Source organism: Patiria miniata, unplaced genomic scaffold, assembly GCF_015706575.1.
Source record: "Patiria miniata isolate m_02_andy unplaced genomic scaffold, ASM1570657v1 HiC_scaffold_13, whole genome shotgun sequence".
In the NCBI taxonomy this organism is placed as follows: domain Eukaryota; kingdom Metazoa; phylum Echinodermata; class Asteroidea; order Valvatida; family Asterinidae; genus Patiria; species Patiria miniata.
This window is the reverse complement of record NW_024037051.1, coordinates 10,135,190-10,155,213: the sequence shown is the minus strand read 5'-3', so window position 1 is coordinate 10,155,213 and position 20,024 is coordinate 10,135,190. Positions and strand designations below refer to the sequence as shown.

The 20,024-nt window shown below is 40.7% G+C and overlaps 1 pseudogene; it reads right to left on the bottom strand.

The window, feature by feature from the left end:
* Positions 1–213: 213 nt before the first annotated feature.
* On the bottom strand, positions 214–19,862 carry LOC119721566 (annotated as a pseudogene).
* Positions 19,863–20,024: the final 162 nt, after the last annotated feature.

The following is a 20,024-nucleotide window of genomic DNA, read 5'->3' as shown; positions in this document are numbered from 1 at the left end:
GCAGCCATTTCGGCGCTCTTGGCTGTAATCAACCTCGCACAGTCACCTACACTGCCCTCACAGGTACTCATTTACTCCTGGGTGGAGAGAAGCAATGAGTGACAAAGCATCGTGCTCAAGGGCACAAGCACCATAACCTAGGTTATGGCGAGAGTTTTGTTCCTGCATTCAATAGGGGACATTGAACAATAGAGGCCAATAGGGTCCCCAATTCCCACGAAGGTAACAAACAAAAGAGGGACAATAGGGGGTCCCCCATTGCAGGCAAATTCACACTTGGTTTCTGGTTACCCCCACCTCCTAAACATTTGTCTGGGGACATCCATTGATATAACCCCAACAACGCATTCCTGTATTCACTCAGTGACGGGTCTAACTGCCTCCGGGCTGGCCTCTCCCATGTTGGACGGTAGAGGGGTGTTAGGCTGGACAGGTTATTGGTTGGACTGCTGCGGGCGCTCTGGATCCAGTCTCCGCCCCCTCCCGCTCCGCCCACCATTCGCTGCTCAAAGTTCTTCCGGATGTCAAACAGGTTGATCACCGAGACCCTCTGTGTAAAGGAGGGGTCAAGGAAACATGCTCCCAACACCTCTGACTTGATAAACAGCTGTGATGCTGTACCATTATAGACCTACCAGGACAGGGATATGGGTTCTACGCATGAACAAAGATCCGTGCCTCTGAAGAGATCCTTTTAACTCCTTCAGTGCCAAAGTCGTACATGTACGAGGTATATTTGTTAGTTCGAAATTGCCAACCTCGTACATGTACGAGGTAATGTTCGTACTTAAAATCGCCAAACCTGTACATGTACGAGGTAGAGTAAGCATGTTATCACAAGGGGGCGCTTTCAATCTTTCTAATAATATCATTTTCATTCAGGTACGACCTGTATTTATTTGTTTCATTCGAGTTCTTGCGAGAGCAGCACTGACACTCGTATTTTCTGCAAATGGTGCGGAATTCCCCTGTGGCAGGACAGTGTTTCAGGGTGTATCACTATGTGCGTGACTACTATTGACTTTCCAATATACCAAGAATATACCAGAGAGCAACAACAACAACAAATTTAGTGAGTAAAACTTATTTACTTTTTTTTTTTACAGAATTTTGAACAATTAAAAAAAAACGCTCAAAGTTGGGCACTTTGGGGTTAAACTTTTCAAACTTTGTGGGCAGTGAAAGAGTTCAGGATCTATAAGCGTTAGCCTCTAATCTTATGATTCATGAACAAAAGACGGTGTTTTGTGTGCACAAACTTGAAGCATTGTGCGTGGGCACCAGGCAAGTGACTATTTGGCCACATCCAGACCTTTTGTTTAGAAGCTCCATGAATAGCCCTTGCTGTATCCTCCTATACGGTGCCGAGACATGGTCTGTGAAAGAGCAGCTTAAACAGAGACTAGATGGCACCTACACTCGCCTCCTCATGAGAGCGCAAAACATATATCGTGGAAGGAACATAAGACAAAGGCAGAAATTCACGGCAACATCCAACCTATCTCAATTACAGTAGCACAGCGCAGAGCCCGCCTTGCCAGCCACTGCTACAGAGCCAATGAGCAAGTTGTCTCTGACCTCATCTGCTGGAGATTGCCTGCCCAACAGAGGGAGGAGACCCCTCAACTACGTTGACACTATATGCAATGATGTGAGCCAGCACGTTGATGACATCACCATGGCCACGGCGGACAGGAGAGTCTGGAAGAGTTTGGTTTCATCCATCTCGGCTGCGGCCGCCCAATGATGATGATGAGGGTTTGTAAGAATGACATTAAAGGTAGAGTAGGTCATTTGCAACTATCCAAAAAGTAACTCACGAAATAGTTGTTGAAAACTTTACTTGGTTTAAAGATGGGGATGGCACTAAACTCCCCGTGAAATTATTCTTTCTTGCACGCTGTCATTTTGAAGAAAGCAATAAAAGAAGGCCATTTCCAAGGATGTGTCAAGTGATGCATTTTTGGAAGTTTCCGTGAGTAGTTGGTTTGTAATTTGGCAAATCCGTGAATGGGTGCGCGCAAGCGTCGACATGAGGCACGCGAGCACGTTTGCTATCATTCGTCGGTTCGTACATGACATCACGCAGCTGCAATCGGCTGAATAAGAACGTGTCCCGAATGCTGCTTTCGGATGCAATTCAAAATATGACTCAGCGACTTTTGAATTGAAATCAAGATCCTAGAATATTGTTCCTCTGAACATACAGCAATCACAGAGCTAAAACTTCATCATGTAAGTTGTTAAGCACCCGTCTTTAGATTTTTAGCACTGTTGTTGCTTCAAACGAAAGAAAATGCACAAATGACAAACGAGCTACCCTACCTTTAACAAACACAGACAGTTTGAATAATTATAGGTCATTCAAAACTAATTCCTTCTCAGATTAAATTTTCATTCATAAATACCTCAGACAGTTTAGCCAGTCCTATTGGTCGAGAGCCCGTCACGTGGCCGGTCTTAAACCGATGATAAAGACATGGCCAGCTGGTCTTAAACACTTTTCCAGTGTCACATAAAATGTGGACTCCTAAAAATCCAGTGCCTCTTACCGTTTCATTGGTTGAACGTTCACAACCCTCACGTAGGCATGCGCAACACTACCAGTGAGTCAGAATTTTATAGTTCTAAATTCAAAACGCAACGCCCCAGGTGCGTTCTGTGCGACATCACGCAGAACATGATACGCGCGCGTCAATCTCCATAAAAGGGTTGTTTACATCTTACTCGCCAGCTGAACACTCCATTATTTTGCTAGAGGGATGTTTCAAAAAGCTGGAGTGAACTTGTTGATCAAAATTGGGATTTTTTTTTTTACGTATTCCTTGATTTGTTTTTACCGAAAAGGTATTTTTGAATGGGAATAAATATGTGCTCGGTCGGTATTAATCACTCTGTTTAAGACTGCTTAGAGTCTGGGTGCTGATAATTACCCGAGCCTCCGGCTCGGGTAATTATCAGCACCCAGACTCTAGGCAGTCTTAAACAGAGTGATTAAAACCTCTCGAGCACACATTTATTCCCTTATTAATCCTAGCTACACATGATTGGAGCACTGCTCATGCACTCAACCAATCACTGACAAGGATACATTTTTGTTTGGTAATGGCGGTAACTGGAACATGGATGGTGGTTGGGTGAGCCGCAACTGTCCTAAAGATCCTGCATAGAAACAAAAAAATTGGCCGATTTGTAGAAAATGTTTTCTAGCTCAACAAAACTGGAACAGCTCAATCCTTTATGTCTAATTCCAATTGTATTCAGAATGATCAGCAATTGTCTGTCATATTCCTTCATGAGTTTATTCATTTTAATATTCTATTCCATTACAAGTTTCTGCCCATGCCATTTTTTTAGATTAAACTTGAAAAAATAAATCTGTTTATTTATTTTTTTTCAGAAATACAAGTGTTATTCACTTCAAAATTAGACTTCAGCGGAAAAAAAATCAGTCCATATCAAGTTATGGATTAATTATTTAACAAATGTGGAAATATTTGCAGTAGGACGATAATTCTCGTTTCGTAGGGTAGACTGGTTCCGACCTCAATCAGAAAGTGTAGGGCTTGGGACCAGCCTTCTCAGATCTGTTCTTCCACAAAATCAACCCAAAATAAAAGTCTTTTTTCAGAGGACTGCAGACACCCCAAAGTAGAAAAAAGGATTTGGGGGTCGAAATAAGACATTCAAATGTCAAAACTTGTTAGGAGAAAAATGGTAATATCTAACATTAAATTGTGATTTACAAATATTGCATTTGGGTGTTTCACAATGCAGTGCGCACCAAGAGTTTGCCACGGAGAGTTAATTTTTCCCAGTGCATTGTGGGAGATGGTCGACAAGTTCGTTTTTCCGGTCAGTAGTTTCGTAAGCGTCTGATTCCATTATCTGCTTGCCCTTTTCTTTTCATCAATATGGTGTTTTTTGTAATGCGACAGAGAGCTACATATGCCCCGAGCTACATATGCCCCAATCTACAAAAAAATAGCTCAAGTTGTCTTATGACACTCATTCAAATGGGCCATGTTTTGACGACCGTAAACTTGAAAAATTGGACTCTCTGTAGCAAACTCTTGGTGGCACAGTGCAATGTGAATCGCCCGAATCGTTTTGAAATCAGAACTTGTTTTTTTTTACGTGCAAACTTGCACTGACTCACCTGTGGGATGGAAGTAGGAATGAGCTCTAGGGTTGTACAGCTGACCCGTCTTTGTGGGCATGAAGATCGCTGGAAGACACACCTCTGTTGGACATAAATCAATCAATTTGTTATATTAACTCTTGAGATGTTCTTACTTTCACAGGACTGCTAGACACATCTTGAACACAGTGAGTAATGTTGGTGCAATGCAAATGCAGGGTGAGTAAAAAAGAAATGTGGGCTTTTATTTTATTGAAGTTCTGCATGTAGCACTTTCAAACATCTATAGTCCCCTGGGACTTGTGAGAAGCGATTGCGCTTCTAACTGCATGTACGGATATCCGTAGTCCATTGGGACTTTTGGAGAAGCGATTGCGCTTCTAACTGGACGGATATCCGTAGTCCATTGGGACTTGTGAGAAGTGATTGCGCTTCTAAATTAGTGTAGGGATAGCCGTATAGTCCCTTGGGACTTGGGTGAAGCAATTGCGCTTCTAGGTGTAGGAATACATCTATGATATGAAAGCCCAATTTATAAGCTTTCTTTTAGTACAAGAATCATTCAAATCACTCACGCACTTTCAAGTTATGGAATTTCAAACACAACCACCATTTTAAAGTTATGTCCACGGATCACAAAAAAAGGTGTGCGTTCTTTCAGCAAAACGAAAACAATTCACACACATCCCTATGTGATTTGTTTTGGTTTTGCTGAAAGAACACTTACTTTTTGTGATCCGTGGACAGAACTTTTAAAACGGTGGTTGTGTTTAAAATTCCGTAACTTGAAAATTACAAGAGTGATTTGAATGATTCTTGTACTACAAGAAAACTTATGAATTGGGCTTTCATATCCTAGATTTTGAAAGTGCTACATGCAGAACTTCACTAAAACAATGGTTCCCACATTTGGGTTCGTTTTTTTTTTAACTCACCCTGTACATGTATAGGTTACCAGCCACACATTACAGAAACTCAGTTTTGACACTTTCATGGCTGGTAGTCAGCTTGATTCAAATTAGCAGTTCTACTCTTCTGATCAAGCACTGTATCACTGATGTTCAAAGCCCACTCTTTATTGAGCACATAAAACTGGCCACAGCATCTTAGAATGTTTGTTTCTTAAAAATACAACACCCGAAAAGGGAATACAATTTGAATTACATAAATGTGATGGACCTTTTCTGCGCTTTGAAATACTACCTACTGAGAGAAAAACTCAACAGTATTTTTAAAAGTGTGCAAATATATTTCTTTCACCTCTGTAAATGCTCGAAGCTTTACTAGACCTCTGTCAAGATATCAAGTAGTCAGAAAAAAAAAATTCCGAAACTTTCTACGATACTTTATAATCATACAAATATAATGGTGATCTTACTACTTTATTAGATACAAACAGGGACGGTCTTATACCTTTATTAGCCGTAGCGTTGCTATCAGTCTTAGGTGATCTGTATTGCCGGCTAGCTGTTTGACGATACGATCCTCCATGTCACTCTTAGTTCTCTCGATCAGCTGCTCCGCCGAATCTCACTCTCCTCCGAGAATAACTTCAGACGCTCAAAGAACTAAGGTAAAATGAAAGGCAAATTGAGTTTTTTTTAATTTAGGTTAACTGAACTTTTGTCTGAGGGTTAGTGATCACTATGAACATCTTCATCCCTTAAAAATTCATTAAAGAGCCATTTCCCCTTGAAATTACAGTTAACTAAATTTTCACGGATTTTTCAACATATTAAAGCTACAGTCCATCATTTGTAATTTGTGCATTTTGTTCGTTTGAAGCAACAAAAGAGTTCAAAATCTAATGAAGGATACTGAGCAACTAACCTGATAAAGTTTCAGCTCAGCTTCAGCTGTACATTCCGAGAAAAACAGCATTCTAAGATCTCAATTTCAAATCAAAAGTTACTGAATCATGTTTTGAATTGCAGCTATACGCGACGTCGCGCACTGATCCGACGAATTATAACAACCGCGCGCTCGTGTGCGTCGTTCGAATACTTGTGCGCGCTGCGCTGAATAACAAAACGAACTACTAATTTAAATTTTCCTACGGTGCTTCTTAAGAATCACCGTTGGAAATGCCTCCTTTCGTTGATTACTTCAAAATGACAGCTTCCCAGAAAGAATAATTTCACAGGGAGTTTAGTTCCCTTACTATCTTTCAACCAAGTTTGTTTTTCAACAATAATTACGCCAGTTACTTTTCGGATGGCTGCAAATGATGGACTATAGCTTTAAGCCAGATTAGGAGTCCGTGAAATCACCCTTAGGAAAGTCCTTTGTTTACCCATGGAGATAGACCCAGTGTACCGTTATGTTTAACCAATGATAATCCTCAGTGGCCATGGTCATTAAAAAACAGTGAAAATACCCTTACAGGATTAGTCCTATATAAGCCCCATGTAAATGTCCGTGAAACATCCCTTAAAGATTCTTTTCATGGAGAAATGGACTTTTAATGAAAATCTAAGGGATCAGATGTTCATGAAAGTGTGAACATTCTGTGTCCATATTCACATCCTTGTTTTGTGTTTCGTGTTTCTTTCATGCTCTCGTTTGGGACAGAAAGGACCAAATTTCCACGGCACTGCTAAGCACGTAATTTTTCTGCTAACGACAGTTTGTCCTTTTGGTGGAGATGGCTAAGCAGCGAGTTCAGCAAAGGCAGTTTTTGCTTAAACTTGAGATGTAACAATAGAAATCTCCATGTACGTACGTTTTAACACATTTAAGCTGTAGCACAACCAAACATTACGGTTGACTCATTACTTACGTCTTTGGGTAAGTCACTACCCCAATCAGGCAGATTGGCTGGACGTTTACTTCTACTTTTGACTGGTCTGCATAGAAAAAATGAAAGTTTTTATTAAAGAGGTTGTGGAATGCTCGAAGACATTTCCGTCATTTTTCGGGTATATGTAGCCTAAGGTGTGATGAAATAAAAACGACTATTGTTTCTGTCATAAAATGAGTACAAAAGGTACTTTTGAGAGCTGTTTTTCAAGTCCTGTCATGCCTGTTTCGACCCGAACGTGCAATTTGTGTAAAAGTCGTTGTTGCAGGCAGCAAACAAAAAACAGTTAATCGTGACGTAATAAACAGGACTCCCGATGCAGAGTAGCATAAACGAGTCCTGTTTATTACGTCACGATTTACTGTGTTTTGTTTGCTGCCCGCAACGACGACTTTTACACAAATTGCACGTTCGGGTCGAAACAGGACCTGAAAAATAGCTCTCAAAAGTACTCTTTGTACTCATTTCATGACAGAAACAATAGTCGTTTTTATTTCATCACACCTTAGGCTACATATACCCAAAAAATGACGGAAATGTCTTCGAGCATGCCACAACTTCTTTAAAACTGAATGACAAATTGTTACACACAGTAGATGGCCCATGTAAACACTCATGAGAGCTTCATATGCAGGACAGATTGTGTTGGCACACTGATTCGCAAAGTACGCACGCTTGATTTTATTCTTACCCAAGCCCGCAGCACCTACATGTGATATGAGAGTCCGGTACCATTGGCCAAGTCGTTCAAGAGTCTCTTCTAGTGGGTAGGCCTACACCGCGTTAGGCAAAAAAAAAAAGTCTCCGGTTTCTGGTATGCGCGCGCGTCGCTGTAGCCATGCGCGTCGGCAACATGAAAGAGTTTTTTTCAATGCAAGGTGATGTCTCAAAACCGCCAAACTCACTGGTTTGACTGGAATCCTGCTGCTGCACAATTTTAACGTGTTTTTAGATTGGGTTATGGTCGAGAATAAGCTTTATGTGGCCTCTCTAGACTCCCATATTTGCACTAAGTTTAGTCGGGCACCATTTGCAGTCATCAGCCGACATTTAAAGCAAAACAAATCAGGTAAAAAAAAAAAAAAGCCGCATCGCCGCACCACTTTTTGGCAAGCTCCATACCAGAAACCGGAGACTTCTTTGGGGGGGCCTTATAAGGAAGTTTTTTATTGTTAGGCAAATTAGGACCGAGTTATGGGGACTTTCTGCTGTCCCCACAGCGTTTTCGGTCCCCACAAATACCTCGTACAGACGAGTGTATGTCCCCACAACTACGGAACAGGAATGTGTGGTCTCCCCCACTTGCTCTTTGTAACTGTTGAGGGGTACTTGAGCACTGAGTCTAGGGGCACCATGCTGCCATAAAAGTTACTGCAGTGACTTTTTCTGGACAGTGCACCGCGGTGCTGATGATTGCGTGCTTTCCATGTGAACAAAACTTGACAAATAAATAAGGTTCTTTTCAGAACCACACATCTTTTCAAAAGAGATTCTTCCACATGGTGTTACAGCAAACCCTCACTAGTTTAAACTTCAACAAGATACACACTGCTTGCATAGAGAGTTTTCAGAGTCCAAATTTTATTGTAAAATTGCCAAATGAAAATATTGGTCGACAATTTTAAAATTTCGTCCTGGTTTTTCTCAGACCTGCCACATGTTTCAGACCGTAAGCCAATAAGCCATTTGCGAGTAAATTTGAATAAAATCTGGAACGCTGACTTAATACAATGCTTTGCACGTTTTAACCTAGCATTCTCCCGACCAAAGAGACTGTTACTATGTCACGTGATTCGGGGCAAGCCTTATGCTAGCAACCCCCAGCTCCAGCATGGTCTGGTGTCTTTGTGCCATTCTCACCCATTGTGAACGATGTATTGGTGCTGAGCGTCTCTTACGTAACTATGCAAGAGCTTGCCCCGAATCTTGTGATTAGCAACAGTGTCTTTGGTCTGGAGAATTCAAAGTTAAAATGTGCCAAGCATTCTCAGCAACTCATTGTACCAGACGTTTTTCAAATGTAAATCCCAAAGGGTATAGGTTACTCGCAAATGGCTTATTGACCTATCGTGATAGAATCGCGTCACCGCAGCTTGTGAAATTTTTGTCCAGTTACATGATATACAAATGGACGCGAAATGCGCAAAATCTGAGATAAAACAAAATTTCACGTACAGAATTCCATAGGGTTGTCTAAGGGGCGTGGCTAACTCGCAAACGGCGATAGGTCGATACCTGAGCTCCTTAGCTGATTTGGTGATCCTACTGTCTGTTGCCCAACCAGCGAGGGGAGAAGTCATATTGCGGCGGTGACCTGCAAAAGGAAGACCGAGTTATGAAATGTAACAAGAGATATTTCCTCCAAAATTCTGGAAATAATTTACAGAAAGTTAAACCAAAGAATACAAGTTTTGAAAAATACTCTGAAGTTGCTGTTGGAATTATTCAGTTTACTACTACTTGGATCAAGGAGCATTCCCTGAATGTTTTCTGGGCAATGCCCTGAAAATGTTGACATGGCTGTAAAAATGGAAAATTCATGAAATCTTCAAAATGCAAGCATCACAACCTCAAATGCAATATCAAATTAAAGGGGACAATAAGACCATAATATTAATGATGTGCCACTTAGGTGGAATATGGTTGAGTGTTTTTTTTTCTCAAAATACTGGTATTTTGCTTCCAATTATGGATTTTGGGTAGTCCTTTTTCACCTTGTTTTTAGATGCAAAATGCAAAAGGGTCACTGTAACTTTTTGTTTTTAAAGGGAATATACATCATTTGCTTTTGCTGTAATTTTCAGAAATGGATGGAATTGGGGGGTTGGAAATATATAGCAAATATAGTTACACTGACTTTTTTGAGGTTTTGGGTTCGAAAATGCTATAAAAACCAAGAAAAACAATCATTTTCCTGTAGTCTGGTTCCTGACTCCATTTAAGAAGAAACAGAGACAGTTTACATATATTGGGGAATTGTAAGGTCAGGGAACCAGTCTAGCTGGCTTGTACCCGTTCATAGGTGTGTAATCGATTGCAAACAAGTGCGATGGTCAACTGGGGCCAGTATTTGAAAAAAAAAGTCAGTTTTTCCAACGCTGATCGGCCGATCAGCGTTGGAAATTGATACAAAAATACCACTTTTCTTGAAAATGACAGTTTATCAGGTGCCATGATTTTACAGGATGCTTTACACTGTCATTCACTAACAGTCCAGCAAGGTATTTCAAAATGATTTGATAGTTTGTTTTATTTTTTGATGTTTGCAAATGTTGTATTTTCCCTTAAAGGAAGAGGAAAAGGTTCATATTCTATTCCAAAAAAGTTTTTGTGGTTGATTTTTTAGTTTTTTAATCTTTAAAACTTGTGCCACAGAGGAGAGAACACAAACTGTAATGTAAATTTTTTTCAACATGAGTTACTGAAATAATCCCTTTAGAGATTTATACTCAATTATTTTTGAAAAATTGTAATGGTAGAATAAGACTTACACCCCAACAATGTAAGGGCACTAACAATATTTTCCATCAGGGCACAGTGTTAGGAAAAACTTCAAATGCAAGGAAGTTACATTTTCCCATGTCCTTTTTGTGTAACGCGAGTTACCAATAAACGCTTATTGCAAAACCATAGAAGTTCCTTTGTTGGCCATTTTTGTGGTAGTTTTAGTCACCTCATATCAAGGGATCTTCTATAAGAAAAATCTACCCTCATTGCTTGGACTAAAATTGACTTTATAGACTAACAGCACCGAGTTGACGAAAGAGTTAGTTTGGAATTGCCACATCCAAATAAGAGTTATTTCTCAGCTTTGACATTTCATCTAACTATAATTCCGGGAATCTCTGTGTGTCTGTGTGTCTGTATTTCAATTATCTCCAGAAACCGGGCATGAAGTTGAAATCGGTGGGTGTATTGCTCGGGACACCAGAATGTGCAGTGCCAGTTAAAGTTGTTTGGATGAGCGGTTCGCAAAAAAGCTGGAAAAAAACCCGGAAAATTAGCACCATTTCTCCTCATAAAAGATCAAACATTTTGGCCTGTGTACGCAAGTGCATATGGCGCCATTGAGTTGTGTGACGTCACAATTAACATTACGTGCGTAAAGTTTGGTAAACAAAAGAGACGCCTATAACGTATATGTAAAACATGTGCGTTCGGCTTGTGAGTGTGCGTTCTGTGTTCAACCTGTGAAAACACCACCACGCATGCGCGTGGCGCCACTGAGCTGTGTGACGTCACAGTTAACACTACGTGCGTGTGCGTGCATAGAGCTAGCTGACTGTCACTGGGGGCTATTCCATTATCAACAATGGGTACTTCACTGGGGGAGGGGCTATTCCATTATCAACAATGGGTAAATAAACAATATCACAATTTTCTTTCTCATTACTATTATTGTCTGTCCACATGTAAAAAGAAATGCGAGTTCAATCTGTGAGTGTGCGTTCAACCTGTGTGACTAGGCACATTTTCAACTGGCCCTGCACTAGTTGTATCAAAAGAAAATAACAAAGCCAAAAGCTGGATTTGGAAATGGCCAGGGTGTGCATGCGCGAAGGCAAGTATCAATATTTATGGGAACACCCGACAGTGTTTAAGTCAAGTCCATCACAGGTTCACTGCAAAAGTGGACACAAGTACATCAGAGGTGAATTCACAAGTTCAGGCACGAGGTTAGGTCTCTCTCAAAGAAGGCCATCTCTGTAGGGAAACTGAACTGCGTATTTTACGCAATCAAGCACGCATTGCGCAGTGTTTCACATGTTTCCAAACACGGGCGCTGGTTGCTCAAAATGTGTTCAAAATATGACGCAGCTGATGCGCGCTATGCAAGTTGACGCTCAAACTGCCGATGCACGTGGCTGGTCTGTGGGAAAGGACGTCATTTGAGAGGGACCTATTAAAGGAATATTTTTATCACAGTTCATTCGAATAACTTGTGACTTGACTTGAGACAGAAGGACTTGTGATGGACTAGACTACAACGCTTTCATTGGTAGAGGTGTGAACAAACCCAAGAATCTAGGGTGTTTAGTTTTTTGTTTTACGTAGCAAAAAGTTTCAATGCATTCCAAAAGATACAACCAAGCTGCTACCTACCGTCGGAAGATTTCTGTGGATTTAGCAGAGAGTTGAGCTGATCGTTTTGCAGCTGCTCGAGATTCTTAGCTAGCTCATTCAGTCTCTGCCTATGGAATTAGAAGGGAAAAAAGGAGATTTTGTTTTAAATCATTTCAAAGAAATTCAGAAAAAGTAATAACTTTCAAAAGCGCGCCAGGGCCGCGAATTTTTTTTCTCCCAAACGACATCTGCGTATGGGTGTACGCTATGGCGTTTTGGACTTAACTTTTCTAAAAACATGAGAAGAAAATATAAAATTAGAAAAAAAAATGATTTCGAGCATTATGAATTTCAGACTTCATTTCCCTTTTAAAAAAAATCCTCCAAAGCCTCAGATTAGAGAAAAAATTTCGGGTGCAAAACCGAGATTCGAACCTGCAACCTCGCAGTGCAAATCCTCCCATGTATCGACTGAGCTACCGCACTGTTCGGTGAAACATGGGGAAAATGATAATAATATACCTGCGTACGTATCACTAAAGTATCGTAGAGGGCGCTAGACAACCATGTATGCGGATGTCCTTGGGAAAAGAAAATTCGCGGCCAGGCCTGAGAGCCAGGGCCCTTGGGCATCTGTAATCCCCTACAATGAACAATAAAACTCTCCCTTGGGACCCTAGCTCAGCCAGTAATTATTGTGAAGCACTACACGTTAATAGATTGACAGCTTTGAAACTACTGACACCAACTTCTGTTTGACGCTGACCCAGAATTACAACGGGAAAAGAGCTCTGGGTGGTCACATTTCAGTTTCCGAGATTAGGGGTGTGCATTTACGGGTAGTACGGGAATCGGATACCCGATTGGAAAAAAAACCATGGGTACTCAGGTACCTGTTAAAGAAAGCCGACCCCAAAGTTTCAATCAGGGGAGTTTCTGTACAGATTGTTCATAAAGTTCCGCATGATAATACTACCTCATCGGTGTGTTAAAGCTATAGTCCATCATCTGTAGCCATCCGAAAAGTAACTGGCGTAATTATTTGTTGAAAACCATACTTGGTAGAAAGATAGTAAGGGGACTAAACTCCCTGTGAAATTATTCTTTCTGGCAAGCTGTCATTTGAAGTAATCAACGAAAAAAAAAGGCCTTTTCAATGGTGCGTTTTAAGACGCACCGTAGGAAAATTTAAATTAGTAGTTCGTTTTGTTATTCGGCGAAGCGCGCGCAAGCATTGGCACGACGCACACACGCGCGCAGTTGCTATAATTCGTCGGATCAGTGCGCGACATCGCGTATAGCTGCAATCGGCTCAGTGAGAACGCGTCTCGGACGCTGAATTCAGGCCCAATTCAAAACATGATTCAGCAACTTTTGATTTGAAATTGAGATCCTAAAATGCTGTTTTTCTCTGAATATACAGCTGAGCTGAGCTGAAACTTCATCAGGTTGTTCAGTATCCTTCATTAGATTTTAGCACACTTGTTGTTTCAAACGAACAAAATGCACACAAATTACAAATGATGGACTATATCTTTAATACCAGATTCAAGTGTGTACAGTGAGCTCAATACATGTAGCTTTACGGTGTAAACTGCTTTTTCACGAGTGTCGTAAACATCAGTCTGCTTTGTTTTCCAATGCAGACTGGTTTTCCTTTTGAAAATTCTCCACAAATGAAATGCAAACCTTTCTTTTCGTTACAAAAAGTTGGTGATGGGTACTCAATTCCATAATCTGGAACCGGTTTCTGACATCAGCGGTCGGGGTCGGCTCTGGTCGGTACCAGTTTCGATGCACAGCCTATCCGAGATACAGTTTTAGTACACAGAATTGTGCCTGAAAACATAGCCACAGATTTGAGGTACCAGTGGCCAGGGTTAGGAGCCCAGCCCTGGTCACCTGAAAGCCAGCTTCATTGTATTCTGAGCTGACAATAGGAAGGTTTTAGGCCCAAACACCTGGCCCTATTCAGGTAATTCAATCCTAACTCCCTAGGCCTTTTTGCTAGGATGTAGCCTCAATCCTGCAAAATCCTCCAATTGGCCTCATGGGAAAATAGCATATAGCCTCAATCCTGCAAATTCCCTCCATTATTTCTTGAATATGGTCCATGGAGAGGTGACCACTGCCTGAATCCTGCAAAATACTCCGGCTATATCTGTCAATAAGCCGAGGAGAGGCAGTGACATCCTGGAGCAGTGCGGAGGATTTCAAGTATAATATAGGCCTAAATTTATGCACGGCAGAGCATAAACACACACAAGGTCTGGCCCAAGACCTTGACACAGTGCGTCCTCCGAAATCAGGCAACGCACTTTGGCCATGTTATCCCAATCCTGCAAATTCCTCAAATTTGCAAAAAAGATTTTGGAGGATTTGGGATGGTTAGGGTAAAGGCCAAGCCTGACTTGGCCTTAGCACTCCCTTCCCCTAGGTGATGGGTTCAAATGAAGACCATTAGACATACTATATTCCTCCTGGAAAGAGAAAGCTCCTGATTATGCTGCTCCACCAGGACGTCTACTTCAGCCCTTGGGACCATCTCTGTGAAGCACAACATGAAAATAACTACATGTATTAGAAAGGAAATGCTTATTAAACCTTTCACTGTCCAAAACTTTGAGTCACTGTACCAAAATCACGAATGTTGAAACATTCATTATTGGTACAAACACCTTAAAACATAATCGTTGTCTGAGTGATCAGACCAATAATTTATTAAAGGGAATATACATCATTTGCTTTTGCTGTAATTTTCAGAAATGGATGGAACTTGGGGGTTGGAAATATATAGCAAATATAGTTACACTGACTTTTTTGAGTTTTGGGTTCAAAAATGCTATAAAAACCAAGAAAAAACAATCGTTTTCCTGTAGTCTGGTTTCCCTGACTCCATTTAAGAAGAAACAGAGCAGTTTACATACATTGGGGAATTGTAAGGTCAGGGAACCAGTCTAGCTGGCTTGTACCCGTTCATAGGTGTGTAATCGATTGCAAACAAGTGCGATGGTCAATTGGGGCCAGTATTTGAAAAAAAAAGCCAGTTTTTTTCCAACGCTGATCGGCCGATCAGCGTTGGAAATTGATACAAAAATACCACTTTTCTTGAAAATGACAGTATAACCAGGTGCCATGATTTTACAGGATGCTTTACACTGTCATTCACTAACAGTCCAGCAAGGTATTTCAAAATGATTTGGTAGTTTTATTTTTTGATGTTTGCAAATGTTGTATTTTCCCTTAAGGCGTCGTACGAAATATGATGGTCACAGTTATACACGGTTTTATTACCGTTTTTCTGAGGACACACTGAGAGGATGGAGAGAGCAGACAGGCATCTCTCCTCATAGATCTTGTTGATCGACAGGTCCTCTTTCTTCATCTTGCTAAGGTCCACCCCGGTAAGGTCCAGCACGATGTCTGTCACTGTTTCAGATTCTGAATCACAGACAAGGAGAAGAACTATCGTGAATTCTTTGGCTGCAGCAAACATACACAAAATGGAGTCTGAGTACAACTGCTGCAGTTTGTTTGAGTTTATATTTCTGTCACACACAAAATAAAGGCAACTAATTACATAGGCAGAGCAACTTTTGACAACTTTTGGTTGAAATGGGTATCAACATATACAATTTATTCGAGTGTTCAAAATGTGTGCAGGCACTCTACTGCAACAAGCTTGAGTTTAGTAGACAACTAACTTTGAAGGCAAGAATGAAAAGTCATGCTTAAATTTTCCAAACTACATACAAATTGACTGGCCCTTATAGCATCTACTGCACTGTATCTTTTATACATAAAATATGTCACAATCACCACCTTTCTGGAGACCACAAAGATAAGTGAATTTTTCGGCACTGGCTGTTTTGAACTGCCTCCCTCTTTTGACATCAGGATAGCAGTACGAACCAGCCAAGGCACCAAAACCAGTGAAATTGCACGATTACCTATACAGACTCCATCCCATGGAACTAAGACAAGTGTGTTAAAGAGGTTGTGGAATGCTCGAAGACATTTCCGTCAGTTTTTTGGGTATATGTAGCCTAGGTGTGATGAAATAAAAACGACTATTGTTTCTGTCATGAAATGAGTACAAAGGGACTTTTGAGAGCTATTCTTCAGGTCCTGTTTCGACCCGAACGTTCAATTTGTGTAAAAGTCGTCGTTGCGGGCAGCAAACAAAACACAGTAAATCGTGACGTAATAAACAGGACTCGTTTATGCTACTCTGCATCGGGAGTCCTGTTTATTACGTCACGATTTACAGTGTTTTGTTTGCTGCCCGCAACGACGACTTTTACACAAATTGCACGTTCGGGTCGAAACAGGCATGGCAGGACTTGAAAAACAGCTCTCAAAAGTACCTTTTGTACTCATTTCATGACAGAAACAATAGTCGTTTTTATTTCATCAACCTTAGGCTACATATACCCAAAAAATGACGGAAATGTCTTCGAGTATTCCACAACCTCTTAACTTACAATATGGCTAAACAGGGTTCCTGCAGTAATCCTAAAATGAAATTCTATGACTTTTTCCATGACTTTTCCAGGACAAATTTAGGGCTATCCATGACCCATTAGTATGCTCACTAGTTTCCTCACTAGCTCTAGTGAGTGCGCTAATTCCTGCACGAACTACACGTTGTATTCAATGTAACACTGACCTGTTTCTTTGTCATGTACAAATGGTCGATGGACCCTGGTGTAGTAGAACGCCATTGGGATGTTACCGCAGGGTATGGGTGCACTGTTCCTGTCCTTGTGGCTGATACTGATGGGGTACAGTGGGAAGGAGAAGATGGCCGTAACTCCTTCAACTTCTCCTCGTCCTCAACGATTTCAATATCCTGCAACAACAACATGGTGATACTTCAGTCATGGTGGGATGTTTTTGTACAGTGTTTTAGAGATGTAAAGTGAGTAAAAGGCTGGATGGTTTTAGGCAGTGGCGTTTTAAGACTTTGGTGAGGCACCATACAGCAAATACTTAAAGGTACATCCATCATTTGCAATTTGTGCATTTTGTTCGTTTGAAGCAACAAACGTACTCAAAATCTGAAGAAGGTGCTGAACAACTAACCTGATGAAGTTTCAGCACAGCTTCAGCTGCACATTCCGAGAAAACAGCAGATCTAGGATCTCGATTTCAAATCAAAAGTTGCTGAATCATGTTTTGAATTGGGCCTGAATTCAGCGTTCGAGACACGTTCTCACTAAGCCGAATGCAGCTACGCGATGTCGCCCACTGATCTGACGAATTATAGCAAACCGCGCGCATGTGTGTACGTCCTGCCAATGCTTGCACGCGCTTCGCCGAATAACAAAACGAACTACTAATTTGAATTTCCTACGGTGCGTCTTAAAAAGCACCGTTGGAAAGGCCTTTTTTTGTTGATTTCTTCAAAATGACAGCATGCCAGAAAGAATAATTTCAAGGGAGTTTAGTTCCCTTACTATCTTTCAACAAGTATGTTTTTCAGCACTAATTACGTCAGTCACTTTTTGGATAGCTGCAATGATGGACTATAGCTTTAACTTTATTTTTTCCAATTCTCTATTTTTTTGGCAACTATGATAAAGCTGTAATGTTTCAGGTGGATTAGTGTAGGGCTGTGCATCTGAACCAGCTACCCAAGTATCACACTGTTGATGACAGGAACCCGATCCAGATTATGGGATCGGGTACCCATAATAACCAAACTTTACAAATTATTTAATAACTTCTCAGACTATGATAGTCGTGTTCCCTAACGTGGCGCACTTCGAAGCTTATCCGACTTTCCTCGTGTAGTATGTTGCCAAACCTCTTTGTTGACAAACCTCAAAATTCATGCAATAAAATACTAGTACTTTTACTTTAGTAATGCTTGCTATTTAACCTCTGTGAACACTTTTGGTTTCATGAAATTCATCCAAAATTCAAAACGGTGGTGGCGTCCGGAAATTGGGCACCACATTGACGGAGTGTTCCCTAACGTGGCGCACTTGAATAAATCTCGGAAAATTCCAAATTAACATTTAAGAATTTTTATAAACTTGATAAATTCTGATAAATAATTATTATCTCTACTTACATACCCAGCCAGATGTTTGTCAGAAAACTATTTTCTTATTTCTTGGGGCATTTTCAAAGGGTTCACTTTGCACTTGAAAATAAAATCGGAAAATCACGCCAAATAACTTTTTTCTTCTAACTTTGTTACGGGTAAATAAACTCGCGATTTATGAACAGCAGTGTTTAGAACTTGATGAAATTTCACTTTCTGTGAAATAAAAGCTCACCCTAGATTGGTGATCATCTGAAATTGCTAGCTTGCACAGTCTTTTCAGCTCAAAACATAATTCAGATTAAAATGAATCAATTTTTTTCACCTTGTATCTGCACACTTTTAAAGATTCTCTTCACACTTGAAATAAGCCTGAACCAAAAACGTGTATTTCTCAGCACATGCCAAACAAATATTGGATTATGTTTAAAAGATGTTTTAAAAATGAACATGAGAGATCTTTACAAAAAGATTTAATGTTAAAAAGTCAGAAATTTAAAAGGTTTTTACCATACTATGGAGGTCCTCCATACCGACCGTCCCCATGGCAACCATATCTTCAGAGTCCCAGAATGTACGGCGATTCTCATTGGCTCCTCTGCTGATGAGATTGGCCGTGATTGGCTGGAGGTGGCCGGGGTCACTATGTCTCTGTCCGACTTGTCGGTTGCCTTCTCGTCTGGTTCCTGGACTTGGTTTTTCAGGATCGGCATCGTGCCGTATGGGCTGGTCGCCAATGGAACTGTGACGTCTTGAATCGTGAAAGTTGTGTCCGGGGGCGGGTTTTCCTTGTCGCCGTTGCATCCGTTGCTGCTGGAATCTTTTCTGCTGGCAGCTGATGATCCCTTGGAGCCGATCATGGACTTCGGGTTTCAACGCCGACTTCAAGGGCGCTATGTCAAAAAAGTAGGAGTGTGCAACTTAGAATCAACTTCTTAACACTTTCAGTGCCAAAGTCGTACATGTACGAGGTATATTTGTTAGTTCGACAGTGCCAACCTTGTACCGGTACATGTACGAGGTAATGTTCGTACTTAAAATCACCAAAACCTCGTACATGTACGAGGTAGAGTAAGCATATTATCACAAAGGGGCGCTCTAACTCTTTCTAATAATATCATTTTCATTCAGGTATGACCTGTATTTATTTGTTTCATTCGAGTTCTTGCGAGAGGGCGCAGCACTGACACTGGTACTTCTGCAAATAGTGCGGAATTCCCCTGTGTGCAGGACAGTGTTTCAGGGTGTATCACTATGTACGTGACTACTATTGACTTTCCAATATACCAAGGATATACCAGAGAGAACAACAACAAATATAGTGACAAACACTTATTTACTTTTATTTTGAACAATTACAAAAAACACTCGAAGTTGGGCACTTTAGGTTAAACTTTTCAAATTTCGCAGGCACTGAAAGAGTCAAGTCGTGGTTACAGAATTCATTGCCTTAATTGGACGGGGTAAAACAATGCCCGATCATGTCGAGGTGATAATATAATTAGCTTGATAACGTAAACTGCAAAATGTTAAACACCATTATAAAGAGTCATTATTTGAGCAGAATTTGTCACAGCAAACTCTGAATTTTGAAAAATGTTAAACATAACACTCGCTTTTATTTGACCTACATTTTCCATTGCCTCCGTCCTTGTCTTCAAACACATCTGTCTTTAGGAACTTCTTCTTAAAATTGACGCTGCATTGAGTTCCTTGTGGTCCAGACCCACAGGCTTATACAGCCTAACGTTGAGAGTGTAGTCGTACTCCGGCTCATGCGTCCAAACAACCCTAAACAGGGACATAAACAAATGTAAAAACTGAGCATTTCCGTAATAATCAGCTCAAATTTTTTTTTTTATTATTGTATTTTTCTGACAACACAAGAGTGAATCACTTTGAATGAGATATTGAATGAAAACAAAATCCTCATACATTCAGTTTTGGAATAAATTTTGTATAAATTT